The 16,011-nt window shown below is 36.5% G+C and overlaps 1 protein-coding gene and 1 pseudogene across 2 annotated transcripts in view; both read left to right on the top strand.

The window, feature by feature from the left end:
• Window positions 1–16,011, top strand: part of ntrk3b (neurotrophic tyrosine kinase, receptor, type 3b) — a 355,088-nt gene that overhangs the window by 120,677 nt on the left and 218,400 nt on the right. The window lies entirely within an intron of this gene.
• On the top strand, window positions 15,809–15,942 carry LOC148367171 (U2 spliceosomal RNA; annotated as a pseudogene).

The raw sequence follows: 16,011 nt of genomic DNA, 5'->3' as shown, positions 1-16,011 counted from the left end.
CTGCTCCCGTCGCCGTTGTCAGAAAATCCGAGGAGCTCAAAGGGGCCCGGCGGAATGCCTGGCGGAATGCCTGGTGGAACGCCTGGCGGAATGCCGTCGGCTTCCGGGAAAACTGCTGCACTTTGATACGCAAGCTGTTGTTTGTCTGACACGTTGTTGCTTTGCTCACTGTAAGGAATACTCCCATGATACCTTGCCTATCTTTCCTTATATATCGTTTGACTAATTATCATTTTTTTATGGCACAAGTCTTGAGCGTAGTACTCCAAAAATGACTAAAAGGGACACTAAGTGTTTTATAGCACGCCCTTGATTGCAAAAAAAACTTGATTCATTAAAAAAAAAAAATACTACTGATTTAAAAAATGGGGAAAAATACACAAACTTACAGACAAACGTGCATTTGTTGAATATTCATTGGTTGGTAGATCTGTATTCATATTACGTAATACAAGGCTCACCATATGGGAGCTGACGTGATTTTTCCACCGTCTTGCTGCTTTGGGTGCCACTATAACCAAAAACCTTGTAAAAGGCTGGACTGGCAAAATAATGAGATGGGAATTGGCATGGTTTGGTCACTTTGAGTCTACATATTTTGTATTCTCCCTTGTTATTTTTAGCACTCGTTTTCCGCTGCACCACAAAATAAGGCAACATTTTTTGGTCAAATATTACACACTGTTTCTTTTAAAAGCGTCCCCTTAAAGTGACAGTGTGTAATAACTCACTACAAGATGTCGTAGCTTAGGAATGAGCTGAGAGAAGTGTGCATATTTGGAGAAAACACTACTGGAGCCCGAATGCTACTACTTTGCAAAATTCGGTAGCCTACTATCATGGGATGATTTAAGGATGGAAACACGACAACTAATCTGGTGTTAGTTCCCATGAGTAACAGCAGAAGACCAATCATTATGTATCAGGGATGCATAGTAATCTCTTTTCATGTTTTGTTCAGAAATAGCTCATCAGTATCCCAACATATTCTGCGTTGTCTTGCTTGTTTTTTGTTCCGTTTAGAGTTTACTATACAACATACCTTGTATTCATTTTCTCTCGTGTTTTGCTTGGTTAGAGTTAGTTAGGGATCCTACATATGCTACGTTGTCTTTTTGATGTTTTTGGTCTAATGTAGCTAAGTGTGTAAGTGTGCATTCATTGTATTTTGTATTCCATCGTGATCACATTCTCGTTTTTGTCTTGTCCATGTGAGAACGAGTGCGGCTGATAAGAGCAAAAATGGTCGGAGCTGGTAAGAGCAAAAACCTTAAGCGGGTAGCGAGAGAAGCTACGAAAAAGTCCAGTAAAATATTTCAAGAGCAAACCAGAATTTGTCTAGCGTCTGGACCCTTAATCACGAACCCCACCTGTGGAAAACAAGTGACACTCAAAGGCTTAGCAAGAGGAGCTAACAATACTGGCGAAACATAGCCAAGTGGGCTTACTTGAATGGCTAGAGAAGGACACAATGGTGAAAAAAAAGATATCAAAGACGGGCAAATCATAGGACCCGGGAACATTCGGTTGCATGACCTTGCATGACCCTTGATTGCCACTTAAGAAAGCAGCAACAGCAGCTAACAATAGCAGCTAGCAACGAGCCATAGCCTGCAGCCAAATGGATAAAATGTATGGCTAGAGATGGAAACAGTAAAACATAAAGTTAAAGAAGCCTGCATATCAGATCTTGGCGACCATCCCATGCATGACTTAGCTGTAAGTGGTTGTTAAGTGCAGAAAATACGGGACAAGCTACCATAGGAAAATGGAAATTTGAGCATCAGTAGTTGTAAGCATTTCTTCACATGGTTAATTATGGTGAATCATCAGGGTTTTTTTTCTTGAATGAACTATTTGACAGCACTGGCGTTATATAATAAAAGCTTTGCCTTTAAGGTTACAAAAAAGATATCCGGTTGCCATTTTGTTTTCAAACTGATATTTTGAAGGATATTTCAGTTGGCATTAGTAACAACTGTCACTTTAGCTCGGAAGTCTGAAGATATATGAAGTATTTTTGGGGTAGCATTGCATGGATACTCTTGGAACTACTGAGATGTGCATACAGATAAACCTAGCAAGACCTCATGACATTTTAATTAAGGGTAGACCTATTTTTCCAGTGAGAAAGAAGCATATTGTGAATGTGCTTTTGTGATAATCCTCCAGTTCCTATGAGTGCTTGATTGGATTTCTCCACAATCGTCGCTAGTGGCTTTCAAAACAAAACAAGGACAGAGTTATCGAAAGGAAAAGTTTTAATTAGATTTGTGACTCTAATTTGGCAATATTAAAAAAAGCCTTGGAAAAATTCATATAATTAGCAAAATGTTGGCAAAATAAAGGAATGGTTTAACTAATAGATGTGCACATAGACCAACCAACAAACCAATCAACCAAAATGGTAGATCACCTTAGAATGCTTGCAATGATAAAGGGACAGTGTGTATTATTAGGTGCCTCCTAGTTGTACACAAGAAAAAAACAACATCGATTTGAATACATGGAATACATGAGTTATCATACCAATATTATAAAAAAAAATCATAGGTAAATCAATTGTTGTTTCTTTACACAGGACTTTAAGGAAAATGGTTATATTTTAATTTAAAGGTATTCGTATTCATTTATCTATTTAAGAACAGAGACGGGTATGTACTAACATAATTGGTAAGTGGTATCGGTTTCCATGACCAGTTAAGATTTACTCTAGGATTAAAGATCTGTAATTAAGGTGATTACAAAGAACGATTGTAATCATTTGAAAAACATTTTCTTTTTACTATAAAATAGCATCCATAACTCCAGTACAAAACAATACAGGTTACTTATACAAGCCTTAAACATACTTGTATAACTTTAAATATACAAAACAAAGAACTGAAGCAACTTATGAACAAATTCAACTTACGATATATATATATATATATATATATATATATATATATATATATATATATATATATATATATATATATATATATATATATATATATATATATATATATATATATATATATATATATATATATATATATATATATCCATCCATCAGTTATCGGCACTGCTTATCCTCAGTAGGGTCGCGGGGGTGCTGGAGCCCATCCCAGCTATCTCCGGGCAGTGGGCAGGGGACACCCTTAACTGTTTGCCAGCCAGTTGCAGGGCACACAGGGACAGACAACTCGCTCATTCACACCTAGGGACAATTCAGACTGGCCAATGAACCTGATATGCATGTTTTTGGAATATATATATATATATATATATATATATATATATATATATATATATATATATATATATATATATATATATATATATATATATATATATATATATATATATATATATATATATATATATATATATAGTGCTAACATTTTAGTGGTAGCGTTTGAGGCTAATTAGTACCGACATAAGGAGCTTTCAACCCCAAAATATTTAGTGACGCCTTTTTTAAAGTAAATGGTGAAATATTGTATTCCAGCTGCCATTTCGGATAGATTTTCCAATTAAAAAAATGTTTAAAATAAAAATAATCTTGTTCGTAAGTAGGGCAGCGTACGTAGTTACTTTTAAAGTAACACGCTATTTTTATTGTCAGTAATTTAGAGGAGGGGTTGTGTGAAAATATTTTTTTAAATTTAGTAACACTAACTAATTGCTGTTTTTTAGTAACGCACCCAAAACCAAAACACATAACCCTTCACAATAATAAGTAGCATAAAAGTAGATTTTAGCTTTAAAAAGGTTGGTGACTCTTGTTACAGTGTATACCTTGATCAAGGGATTCGTTTAGTCACAGTTCCGCACTCTACCAGATTGAATTTAACGGTTGTGTGTGAAGCAAAATGGTAAGCACGAACAGGCTTTTGTCATCCGTATCACGCGAAAATGCGTTGGCTGCCCGCTACGAATGTTTGCCAGCTGTGCCCAGGCGTTACGCCCTCAACGTCTCGCCAATCTTCTGCTCGTTTTTGCACGAAGGGGAAGGCCGAAAAAAACAAAAAATGATTCGTTTTAGCATCTGGAGTTGACTCTTACATGTCATTTATACACTTTTATTTTAACCAAGTGGTTTTCAAAATGTTTTTTATTCTGTTTCATATTCCACATCTGTATTTATGAGTGATTTCATTTTAGTAGGCAATACAACTTTGATTGATAAACATCCCAAAACAGCTTCCATTGCGTAATTACCTCCTCTTCCTATTATGTTTGCTTACAATTGTCAGTTTGTTAGCGTAATTGGACAAATGGCTTGATGAAAATGAAAGCAAAACATTTTAATTTGATTTTGTTCTATACATTTAGTGCACTCAAGAGTTTGGCCTTATGTTATACTTCCCTTCTTGGTTGCATTCAAATGTTATAAATAAGAAAGTGTTCAGTTTATCCAGCATCATGACATGCTTTTCCATCAAGAAAAACTGAGGCTTTTCTTTCTTTGAGCTGCACTTTATGACTGCAATGTCAATTATTATGACGGAAGCCAAAAATGGACTTAGTAGCTATAGATTTTCAAAAAAAGAACTCAAGAATGTAATTCCAAGACTGGAGGTCACATTCCATGTGCTCACAATTTAGACTTCCAACCAAGAACGTAGGTAAACCAACTACCGCAAATTTCTGACTACATAGCACATCTGGATAAAAGCCGGAAGGGCAAATTTAAAAAAGGAATTCGACCTCATGTTATACAAGATGCACCGGATCTTAAGCAGTAGGCTTAAACAGGCATTAAAACAAACTAATGTACTTCAGTTTCTTACATTTTAAATGAATCAGCAGGGAAATGTCTAGTACAGAAAAGTAGTGTATTATTCATGGGTTTGGACACCCGTTTGCAGACTCTATCCACGGCTGTTAATCTTAATCAACTAGCGCAGCAGTCAATATGGAATAAAGTTGACATTAAAATTTACGCAGAAAATCAGTTTTTATATAAAACTCAATTCATTGTACTGACTAAAATTCAGAATTCCGTACAAGTATTGCTACTATAACGTAAATGTTTGGAAACCTTGTAACAACTACTGTCGGCTGATTAGAGTTCCTTTGCAGTTTCAAGCATCGGCAAATGCAATGTTGTAAGGGGGGCGGTTACTCAAATTTACCAAATATTTCAAAACCAAAAAATTCAAACCAAAATTATTTTTCTCATTTGAATGAATTGACTCGTGTATTATTGCAAAGGTTGTACGGCCTACAAACGTCGTTTGTTCTTACAATTCTTTCACAAGATATCCATTTCTTTTTATTTCCTTATATATTTTGTCGCGTAATATCAACATTTTTGGGGGCTTATTTAGTCGGTTGTAAGATACAGAAATGTACTTAATCACATTTTTAGTTGAAGTACAATGTTGGCAACAAGATTCACTTGATATAATTGGAAATTATTTGAATGCAACACAATTTTTTTTTTCTTTTTTCCATGTTTTTTTCCTACTTTTTAAAAATTTGTTTAAAAAAAATCTCATTGTGTTCATTTTTTCCGAGCTGTTACTTTTTTTCTTTTTGTTCTCTATTTATTTTTTTCCAACATTTCTTTCTTTTATTTTTTTCTGGCTTTTTTCTAAATGTTTCCTTTTTTTCTCTTCCTTTTGTTTCTTTTTTTCTCAGCTTTTCACTACTTTTTCATTTTGTTATTTTTTTCTTTTTTGTTCCATTCCCCCCTTCCTTCAAGTCATTGTGTGCATTATTTTACATAATATTTGGTCATGTTGGAATAAAAGAAGTAAAAACAACCAGAAGAGCCATTTAGGACCCGAAAGAGCCGGTTGCTTTTAGTGAGCCGAGCCGAAGAAGCCGGTTCCCCGACAAACTCTACTAACTTTACTCAATTTCGTTCTACTTCGACTCGACTTCAAATTACCGCATTTAGGACACAACGTCAGGGGAACCCGTGTATTTTTACGTTCATGCACTGTAACTTTGACTTAAGTCGCTTCTTATTTAGTAATTTTGAGCCCTCATTTGTGTGCGCTGGCTAGATTTTTTTGTGCTCTGAGAATGTGCGAGCGGTGCGCAATTGCGCACGCACGCAGCTTAGAGGGAACACTGGTTGGCTCTCTTTGCATTTTCAAGCATAGACTGATTTAGATTTTTGTGTGTCCTATCCCAGGTTTTTTAAATTTTACATTCCCAAATAAACCATCCTCAAGGTTTTGAAATCCCCAAACCCGTCAATTGGCTCAACTCCCATGCGGTCTTCCCCCGGGCTGTTTTTTGTGACAATGGCATTGACGTTTTATTTCATTTTGTCACTCATCTATCACCTTTAACCCAGCGTCCCCCCTGACGCAAACCTGGAACGCCTCATATGTCTTTGTTACTCCATGACGGTGTGGGTGGTGGACCATCGCTTGAAGATAACAAGGCATTATGTGAAGATGCCCGCATGGTAAATCTTCATTCCGCCAACCTTACCTGCATTTCCATAAATTTGCATAGCGGCACGGCCTATAAGCGAGGCTGTTGAAATGCTTGCATGTCCTTGAGGCCTGTCAAGGAGAAACTCTTCACTTTCCCTTCTATTTTTTTATCCTCTCTAATGAAATGGAAATAGTCAACGTGCCAAGCGACAAGTTGTTAAAAGAGCTTCACTTGACTCCTACGGGTCACCATTTTTTTTCATCTGTGCTTTTGAAGCGGTGGCATAGTCTTTAAAGCGCATATTTAAGCGTATACCTTCTTACGAATGTTGTAAAAGAACACTGATTCATCATTTTTTCATTGAAGTTATAAATAATCATTGCACCAAAACAACCCTTTGTGGAAGTATGTGTTTTTGCTGATTTATCATTTTTGACAGGATGCGGACTTCATGGTTATGCGCGCTCCAATAAAACACCTGTATTATATATGCTGGTGCCGAAGTAATGTTATAAAAGTCAGAGAAATAATGTGTCTGTCCTAGGGAGACTCAACATGAAGATACGAAATAAACTTTCATTTTTATTAAATGTCAAGTTTAACTTTAGTTGACACTTAGAATATTAGCGCGCAGTCCCACAGTGCAAAGTCCGTGGTTTGATTCCAGCTCCCGCAGCATCCCCATGCGTAGTTTGCAAGTTCTCCCCGTACCTGCGTGGGTTTCCTCCCGGCACTCCGGTTTCCTCCCACATTCCAAAAACATGCATGTGAGGTTAATTGGCCAGTCCAAATTGTCTCTAGATGTAAATTAGCGAGATGTGTCCTTGTGTGCCCTGCAACTAGGTGGCAACCAGTTCAGGGTGTCTCTCTCTCTCTCTCTCTCTCTCTCTCTCTATATATATATATATATATATATATATATATATATATATATATATATATATATATATATATATATATATATATATATATATATATATATATATATATATATATTATTTTATAATATATCAATTTCATTTAACTCTACAATGAAAATGAATTTAGTGCATGCCAGGTTTTGTACATACAAAATAGTGTTGTATTTTATGCTATACCTGTTGATCAATACAACTAGCATTATATGTTTTTTTCACTGTCTTGTTAACTCTGACAGTGAGTGACGTCACATTTGGAGCCATATTGGTTAAATCTAGTTGGACATTGAGAATCACGATCTGCAGCCCTCTACTTCTGTTGATGTGCCTTTGACTCCTTGGTCTGAAAGATTGGAAATGCATCTTTCCTTGATCTGTATTTTTTTAGTTGTTTTATTGACATTGCTAATTTATTTCTGGATTCCAATCATTGTTCATCAAACGTTTTTTGGTGTCAGCTTTAATGCATTTTTCAGTTTTACACTGTTTTGGATTAAAGAGGAGCTTTGACGCTGATCTTGACTTTATTGTAAGTGGAGTTAGGCTAAATAAATTGTGTTCTACACACACGAAAGAAGAGCAGGATAATATTCTTTTGATAAAATATTTCCTGTTGACCAATCAATTACGTGTTTGCCTTAATTTTTAGAGTGGTTTGAAATAAATGAAAAAAAGATAAAAGACAAAATAAAATAAAAAAGTTTTTTCCCTACCTCAGATAAAGCACATATTATTACTAGAGGGACAATTTGGTTTGCATTTATTTTAAAAATCATAGCTTTTGAAATGAATAACCTAGAAACACTATTGTTTCTTTTCTGACATACTCAGGAATTTATGGCGAGTCGGATTAGATCATCGAACGGGCCACATCCAGGCCTGTTTGAAATGACTGAACTATTAACCCTATAACACTCATTTTACTTCTCATTTTTTCCAAGCCGTTTTAAGGGTTTTGGGTACCTGTAGCAACACTATAGCGGACAATTATGTCAGCTCCCTCCCATTTTCTATTTGCTTTGTAGTTTTTGATCATCGCTCGTCAATTATTTTCTGTCTTCTTAGTCTCACTGTAATTTTCATTGCATGTTTCAGTTTTACTCTGTTTTGGACTAAAGTGGAGCTTGGTCGCTACTCTTGACTTTGTTTTAGTCCAACAAATCAATGAAAAAGGCGTTATCTTGCTTGAATGAAATGAAATGAAATGATCTGCATTTATATAGCGCTTTTCAAGTCAATGACTTCCCAAAGCGCTTTACATTGTGCTTCACATTTCCCAATAGCGGCCGTGATCTGTGCAGCCATGTAAGGCGCTAACCTGCTTATTGGGGGTATTGGGGGTTCAGTGTCTTACCCAAGGACACTTCGGCATGTAACACGGACAAGCCGGGATTCGAACTGGGATCCCTTAATCCTAAAACGATCACTCTACCTCCTGAGCTACTGCCGCCACAAAAAAGGAACTAACTTAGACATATTTAGCAAAACCAGTTTGTTTGTCCCCTAAAGACAACCAGAAAGGAGTAATTTACAATTGACATTTTTTATTCAAACGTTGAGCTTGGGTTGCCACAGTAACCAAAGTGCTCTCTGTGATGAAGCTAAGCGACACAGCAGCCTTGTGAAATTAATAAAAGCCCAGCACTGATGCGACACAGGAATTACATTTTCGCTGTAGCCCCTCAGCAGCCAGGGCAGGAATTCATCTCACCATAACACAATAAAACAACAAGAAAGCCGGCGACCCAACGAGCCAGCGAGCGTCTGTTGAAGCTGTAAACAATTCATGAAATGAACAAACCTCGCCTGCTCTTTACATCCTGGCTGCCGAGGCTTCGGAAGAGATGATTTCTTATTTTTAAGGGGTTATGTCTGTGTGACATGAGCTTCTTTGCTTTATCTGATGTTTAAACAAAAAAAAAACATCTCATTGAGTTCAATGAAACTTGAAAAAGTAGTTTGTTAGGCGATAGCCTAGTTCGGCAATCATTGTTTTAGTTTGAAATTCTATTTAATGGAGAATATATATTAGAGTTGTTTTTTTGTTTGTTTTTTAAATAATTAAAAGCATATTTCTGTCTACTGGAAATAGGTTTAATATGAATCAAATATATGTGTTTGAAAACAAAAACTTGTAGGACAAACAAAACAAAAGACAATATTAGCTCGCTAAATTTGATCATTTATTTATTTGTTTAATTTATGTATAACTATTTATTTATTTATCCATCCATTTGTTTTTTTTATTTATCAAATTCTCTCATTATTTTATTTAGTCATAAATGTATTTTTTTAATCATTCAGTATTTATGTATTCAAATTACTTTCAATAGACAACTCAGAGCTCAAACACCCCGCAGGGTTCGTACACCTTTTTTATGGCCAAATTCAAGCATTTTTTTAGCACTTTCAAACCAATTCTCTAATTTTTCCTGTATCCACCATATTGGTGTCTTCCCCTCCTAGGAGCGACGTGTAATGGTCAACTCTTCACATGATATCACCGTACAAACTAATGCCAGCTACCCTCAGTCATCAGGGGAAAACAGTGCAAAAGCAAACTGAAGCCACCAGAGCAGACCTGTCGGGGTCGTTTTAAGCAGGCTTGATTAACTTTTCTTCATTGAATGTGTGGTTCATCAAGTCAGACTGTGGAAAACATGGCAACAATTTCAAGCATTTACAAGCACTTCACCCAAAAATCAGGCACTTTTCAAACCTTAAAAACACAATCAAATTCAAGGTTTTCAAGCATTTTAAGCACCCTTACAAACCCTGGTTCTGTACCGATTCAAATTAATTATCAATACGGAGTAGTACTAATATCATAGTTGTATTTTGTTTTATTTTTGGAAACAAGTGTTTTCAAGAAAATTAGAATTGTTTAACAGTTGTATATTGAACAACAGTAAAAGCTAGAAATATACTTTTTCGTTAAAGCTTTATTTTGATATGTCTTATCCTTTAAAACGTTCTATAAGCCATCACAATTGAGTCAAAATGGCAAAAATTTGCCGGCACCCCCAATTTGAGAAAAATATCTGCAACTGAATACAAATAAATGTGCTTGAAGGAGTCCCAAATTGGAATGATTTTACATCTTCATTCCTGGCAGACTCTTCGAAACCATCAACTCTTCTACTAGACAAGTATTGTCTACCACTCGATTATCACATTCTAAAACAAAAGTGATGCGATTCTTTTTCTGTCTGCTCATCTTCATCGCATTTCATTGCAGCTGGAAACAATACGCGCTGGCATGAGGCTGCCTCGTCCTGTTTTAATTAACTGTAGCGGTGTTAAATCCCCTCCTCGGGACTGGGTTTGTGTTTGTGTGTACTTCGGGGGGTACACACTGGCACAGCGGAGACTCAGTGTTGCTCTTTGGCCCAGCTGTCATCTCATGCGGAGCTTTTTGGATTGCTGGGAGGAACTACAAGATGGTGAACAGATGCAGGGTGCCCACTGTATTAGCACAGTGTCGAAGAACTGATATGAACATTATGAGATGATGGAGAGCAAAATAAGTGGAGCTTTTATGGGGGTTGGGTACCTATTTTCTGTTGTTTGTTTTAGTTTACTCTGTTTTTAATATTGGGCACCTGCGAAGAAGAGGGTGCCTGTTCTTTATTTTGACTATAAAACCTCACTGTTGTGTTGCTGACTAGAAGGCACTGAGTACATCATCGTCATTATCGGCCAATAATGTTGCTGTTCTTTTATTTCCGCTCCATTTAGGGTGAAAAAAATGATTTTTTTGACTGAACTGTTTAAAGTTTAGTAACTTGCTTAAAGAGAGAGAGAAGCGTTCAGATAAGAAAGTCCAACCTGTTCTAAAGGCCCTTTCCTGAGCCCTTTTCATTACATGGTCTAGGTAACAAAAGAAGATCTGCCGTAAGGAGAGTGGGAATCAAAGAACAGCAACATGTTTGGCCGGCAGCAAGAGTCAAAATAACGAAAAACAGTGTGCACTCATAGTGAAAGCTCCCAACTGGCACCATATGAAATCTCCTTTGCGTGTGTCCAATATTAAGAACATACTAAACATATCTGTCATCTTGGGAATTTCATAAAACTAAGGGGCTCTGGGAAGGGCTTTCAGAGGAGATTTAGATTTCAGCATTGTGATGGTTTCTTGTAAATTCCTCTCCTGTTCTCCTTGCAATTTGAAAATTAATTAATTTCTCTCAGTTTGTGATTAGTCTATAGTATAGTTTAAGATACCGTACACTCAAAATAATGAAGACATCAATTGATTTTTAACTTTCAAGGAGAACAGGAAAACAAGGCACCAAACCCTTAAGGTGCCCCCCACAATGCTATTTTCTATTACAGCAGGCTTCGTTTTTAACTTTGAATACTTGGAAGATCTTAACCTGGAAGGTTGTTAGAATGAAACTGGAATATTCATACTTAAACACATTTTTTTTGCACATTTTTACCTAACCTCACATCTCTGCTAAATAACTTTTCGTCACCAGATGGATTCATGATTTCTCATGACAGGTTGAAATCAAATTTCCAAGAAAATCACAGTGGTTAGCTACTGTATAAGTGGTCGAACAGAAACCAGGTTGGTAGCCCTTGATCTATTTAGTAGCCCTTCACACTAATAATTTGAACCCTGGGTTGTTTGTTTCAATTTTAGGGGTTGACCCCAGAACTATACCATTTTCAATTAGAGACAAGTGTTTTAATGCAGTATTTCCTGAATACAATTAGAATTATTTCTGTACTGACCCAGCACAGCTTATCAATAGTTCTATCATATCACCATTTCAGAACCATTTCAGATTTATCTTATACAAATGAATACGACGATGTGTTTTCAGATATTATTTTTTATTCTGGCCTGAACAAGAATGTTGTTTTTCTCTCTGGGAAGAATGCAATCATTCAAGGCCAAATGCAAACAAAATCATCATGCTCCACCGACTCACTTCTCCAAGACAAAAAAACACGAAAAACAACACAACAGAACCCCAAAACAAAGCGCCTGCTACACGCTTGAGGTCCATTGGGTGAAAGCCTTATTGGTGTTTTAATCAAGTCCAACATTTGTATTGATTCCACCAAGAGGCATTTCATAAAGAGAACTCCTCCTGGCAGCTTCCCGCCAGCTGATGACGGTCGGATGAGCAAATAGAATCCGAACAGTGGATAAAAAGCTTCGAAGTCTTGCGGCGACTGCCAGTGTCCCTCATTAGATTCACGACAATTTTCATTAAGCGGCCGGGCTGCTTGTTAACATCCGCACTATGAGCATCTTGCCCGTTGTTTTGTCGGTGGACTTTTGCAAAGTTTAATTTGATCGTTTTTTTCTTTCTGGGAGGCTATCAAAGACTGAGTAATGGTTTATGTTTAGATTTTAAGGTGGGTGTCCTGATGTTAACCCTTTTGGCATGCCGGTACATATTATGCACATCTTTATGTTATTTGTATTTTTAATCAAAGAGAGAGCAATAACAAGTCAAAACTTGGGAGCTCAACTCTTCCCGGGTTCTGATGTAGATGGTCAAAACAAAACATTATTGTATTCGAGCGAACTCACATAGCCTACTGAACACAAAACATACTATGAACATTATTTGGACTTATCTATTGTTGATATTGCATTAATCTGGTACTTTTCAATGCATATCCCAGGAATTTGGTATTTTTCTCTTCAATTACGTGGAATCAATTGTGGAGAAAAAAGTTTTTTTTTGTTGAGTGTTCATAACACTACAAAAGCTGGTGGCACCAAAGAACAAAGAATAGTGGTTTACGAGCAAAATTAACATGTGAGGGGCGCAGAGGAGGGGATGACAAAATTTAAAAAAAAATGTGCGGGTATGGATAGGTCTGATGTCACTGAACATTCTGAGTGGTTGTAAATCAAAATGTAAATAAATGGCTGAGCTACCTCAGTGTTAAGTTCTCATCCAAATAATACACACTAACATTCAACATGCATGCCAAGGGTGGCCAAAAATTTGAATGGCCTTCTGAGCCGTTGTGCCTCATATGTGGGCAAAATTGGAAATTATTTACAATATCTATGCAATGATTATTCACTCGATACATTTTATCACTAACCACACTTGCATAACTATGGCAGCAACGGGGATTAAACTGGATAGCAACGCTTAGAGCGCCACCGGCTTCTAGCGACCATTGAGAGTTGTTCACCAATACAAAACATTGGATGCAACACGAGTGATACCCATATCGTGCCGTTTAGAGCTCTGGATCATATCAACCAGGCCACTAGGGATTTAGACGATACATGAAAAGTCATTTGTTTCATTCTCATTATCACACTATTTTTGGTCACGTTACAAGATACCAGTTTATTGTGTACTCCCCCTTTCATCTTTTGTCCTGTTGGAACTTGTTGGTGTTGGAACATTATGAAGTTTTACCCATGTGTGAGTTCCTGTAGTGTTTTTTTTCTCTGTTTCTGTTCACATAGAATTCTTGGTATTTGCATAATATGACTTTAATTTTTGGTTCCAATATATCCTTCATTGTCTTTTGTCCATGTTTATGTTCAGTAAGAGTTTGGTGCATTTGTGGGAATGTTTCTTGTGTCGTCCTACTTTCATACTTTATTCTCTTCCTGTTGGACCATTTTATAGAAAAGTAATTGTCTTAATTGTCATCAATTACAATGTAGTGAACACTATTTACAAAAAGATTAGACATGGCACTCCAGGATAAACATGTAAAAAATTCAATTAGAAAAAAATGGAAATACACTAAAACACAACCATGGAAACACTTCAAAATGATCGCTATAGTAGCACTATAATACTAAAATACTATGACAGAAATACTACAAAATAAAACAACAATATTACTACGAAATACTACAAAACTAGAGTTAAGCAATTCTACAAACATGTTAAAAAACAATTTGATGCAACTGTTATATTTAGAAATAAACATAAAAATATTACATGTACAGTAGATGTCTGCATGCATATTGATTCATAATTTTTTGAAAAAAAATTGATCGGCCCCTTGACCACATTTTTTAACCCAATGCAAGCCCACTTATGCTTAAGTCAATTATAATAATAGTTCAAAGAAAAATAATGCATTGTAAGAGTAGTGCAATGAAATATTTAGCAGCAACAACAGTGTGAATGTTTCCTGCATCCTCTTTCTTTTTTTTCTTTTTTTTTCTAATAAGATGTTGTTGGTATTCTAACATAACCTGCGGTTACTTGTTTAGTTAGATATTTTTAACGTTTTAACATTATGTAGCAGGGATGCATAGTTAAGCCTGTGTTAGAGTAACTTTTTTTGTCTTGGAATTATGAAGATCAGAGTAAAGTGTTTTCTTCTTTTTCCATACACTATGAATGCATAACTTTTCAACATTTTATCTTCTGTTTATTTTGATGGCATCCACTTCTCTGGTTACGTTGGAACCTGACGGTGGTTGCTTTTATGGTTAAAATTTTAGCTTAAGTAGTTTGTTAAACATTTTCTAATTATTCGGATTAGGGATTCAGCAACTATAATGCTTTGAAATTGAGGGGTATATTTAAGATTAGGGACTCGGGAGTTGGTTACTTGCTTCTTTATGGTGCCATTTTTCCATTGTGTTTGCTGGACCCTCAAGGTCACATCTTGAAGGACGATTTAGATTTAGATTGAGTGTAATCCACTTTTCGATGTCAAGCAGCCTAAAGACCAAAGAAAAAGTGTTTTCCACAGGATTAAATAATCAACTATTTATATCATCGCTATCTCCTGAGAGTATTCTAACCAACAGAGACTGTACCGACCAACCGTCCGACCGACTTTATCTACCTGCACGTTTGCGACGATTATAATGAAGGGCTGCCCTTTGAAGTCTGTGCCGGGTGCGATGAATTTCGTACACTTCCTGCTGCTTCACATCTGAGCCTGCCGAGTCACTTGGGAAAGCAGGTTTCCAGATTTTTTTTTTTTGTCTCGTTGCTTTGTGATCACACAAACATGATAGCACCTCGGTGCAGCTGGTTTGTTGTAATGGTTCTCATTTGCAATATGTAGTTATGTTTTAAAAAAAAGGGGACAACTGAAAAGTCATCTTTTTAGGGATGGCCTCATACTACTGTTATCTCTGGTTAAAGTAGCAAGGATTTCTGTCTTTCAAAAATAATCTGTCCATATAAAATATTAAGTTATTGTATTTTGGATGGTTAATACCATCAAAGAAAATACTTTACCGGGGGAATGGGAGGTGGACCTTGACAAAAATACCAGACTGAAAAACCTACCTCGATAGAAACGATACCCAGCACATATTTTGTGCTTTGATCTTTCAAAATGCCCACAGACCCACATTTTCGGAGAGATCGACTATTTCCAATGATGGCAAATTAATAATCCCTATGGCTTGAGATTGAACCAGCAATCACTTTACTACAGAGCCACACCAAATTCGATTGGACACATTTCATGTTCAAGGTTGCACGATTTCATGAGCACTCTTGTGCAAGGATCCTTTCAATCTGTGGTTATAAGATGGTGTACTGTCTATGAAGATCAAGTGTAGTAGCCATGATCTTTGATTTTTGCAATCCGGAGATGGAATAAGAGCTTGCTCTGTCCACTCCACGCATCGGCCCGGTATTGCAGTACCTCCGGGAACGGTGCATTCGCAATGATCGCAGCAAGGCTTTAGGGCTAGGACCTTAGCTTGGCCTTTTGGCTGAGAGTAAGTGTCCCGGCT

The sequence above is a fragment of the Urocampus carinirostris genome, chromosome 4 (assembly GCF_059441175.1).
Source record: "Urocampus carinirostris isolate Australia breed hairy pipefish chromosome 4, RoL_Ucar_1.0, whole genome shotgun sequence".
Taxonomy (NCBI): domain Eukaryota; kingdom Metazoa; phylum Chordata; class Actinopteri; order Syngnathiformes; family Syngnathidae; genus Urocampus; species Urocampus carinirostris.
Note: the sequence above shows the minus strand (reverse complement) of the source record. Positions and strands in the feature narration are given on the sequence as shown.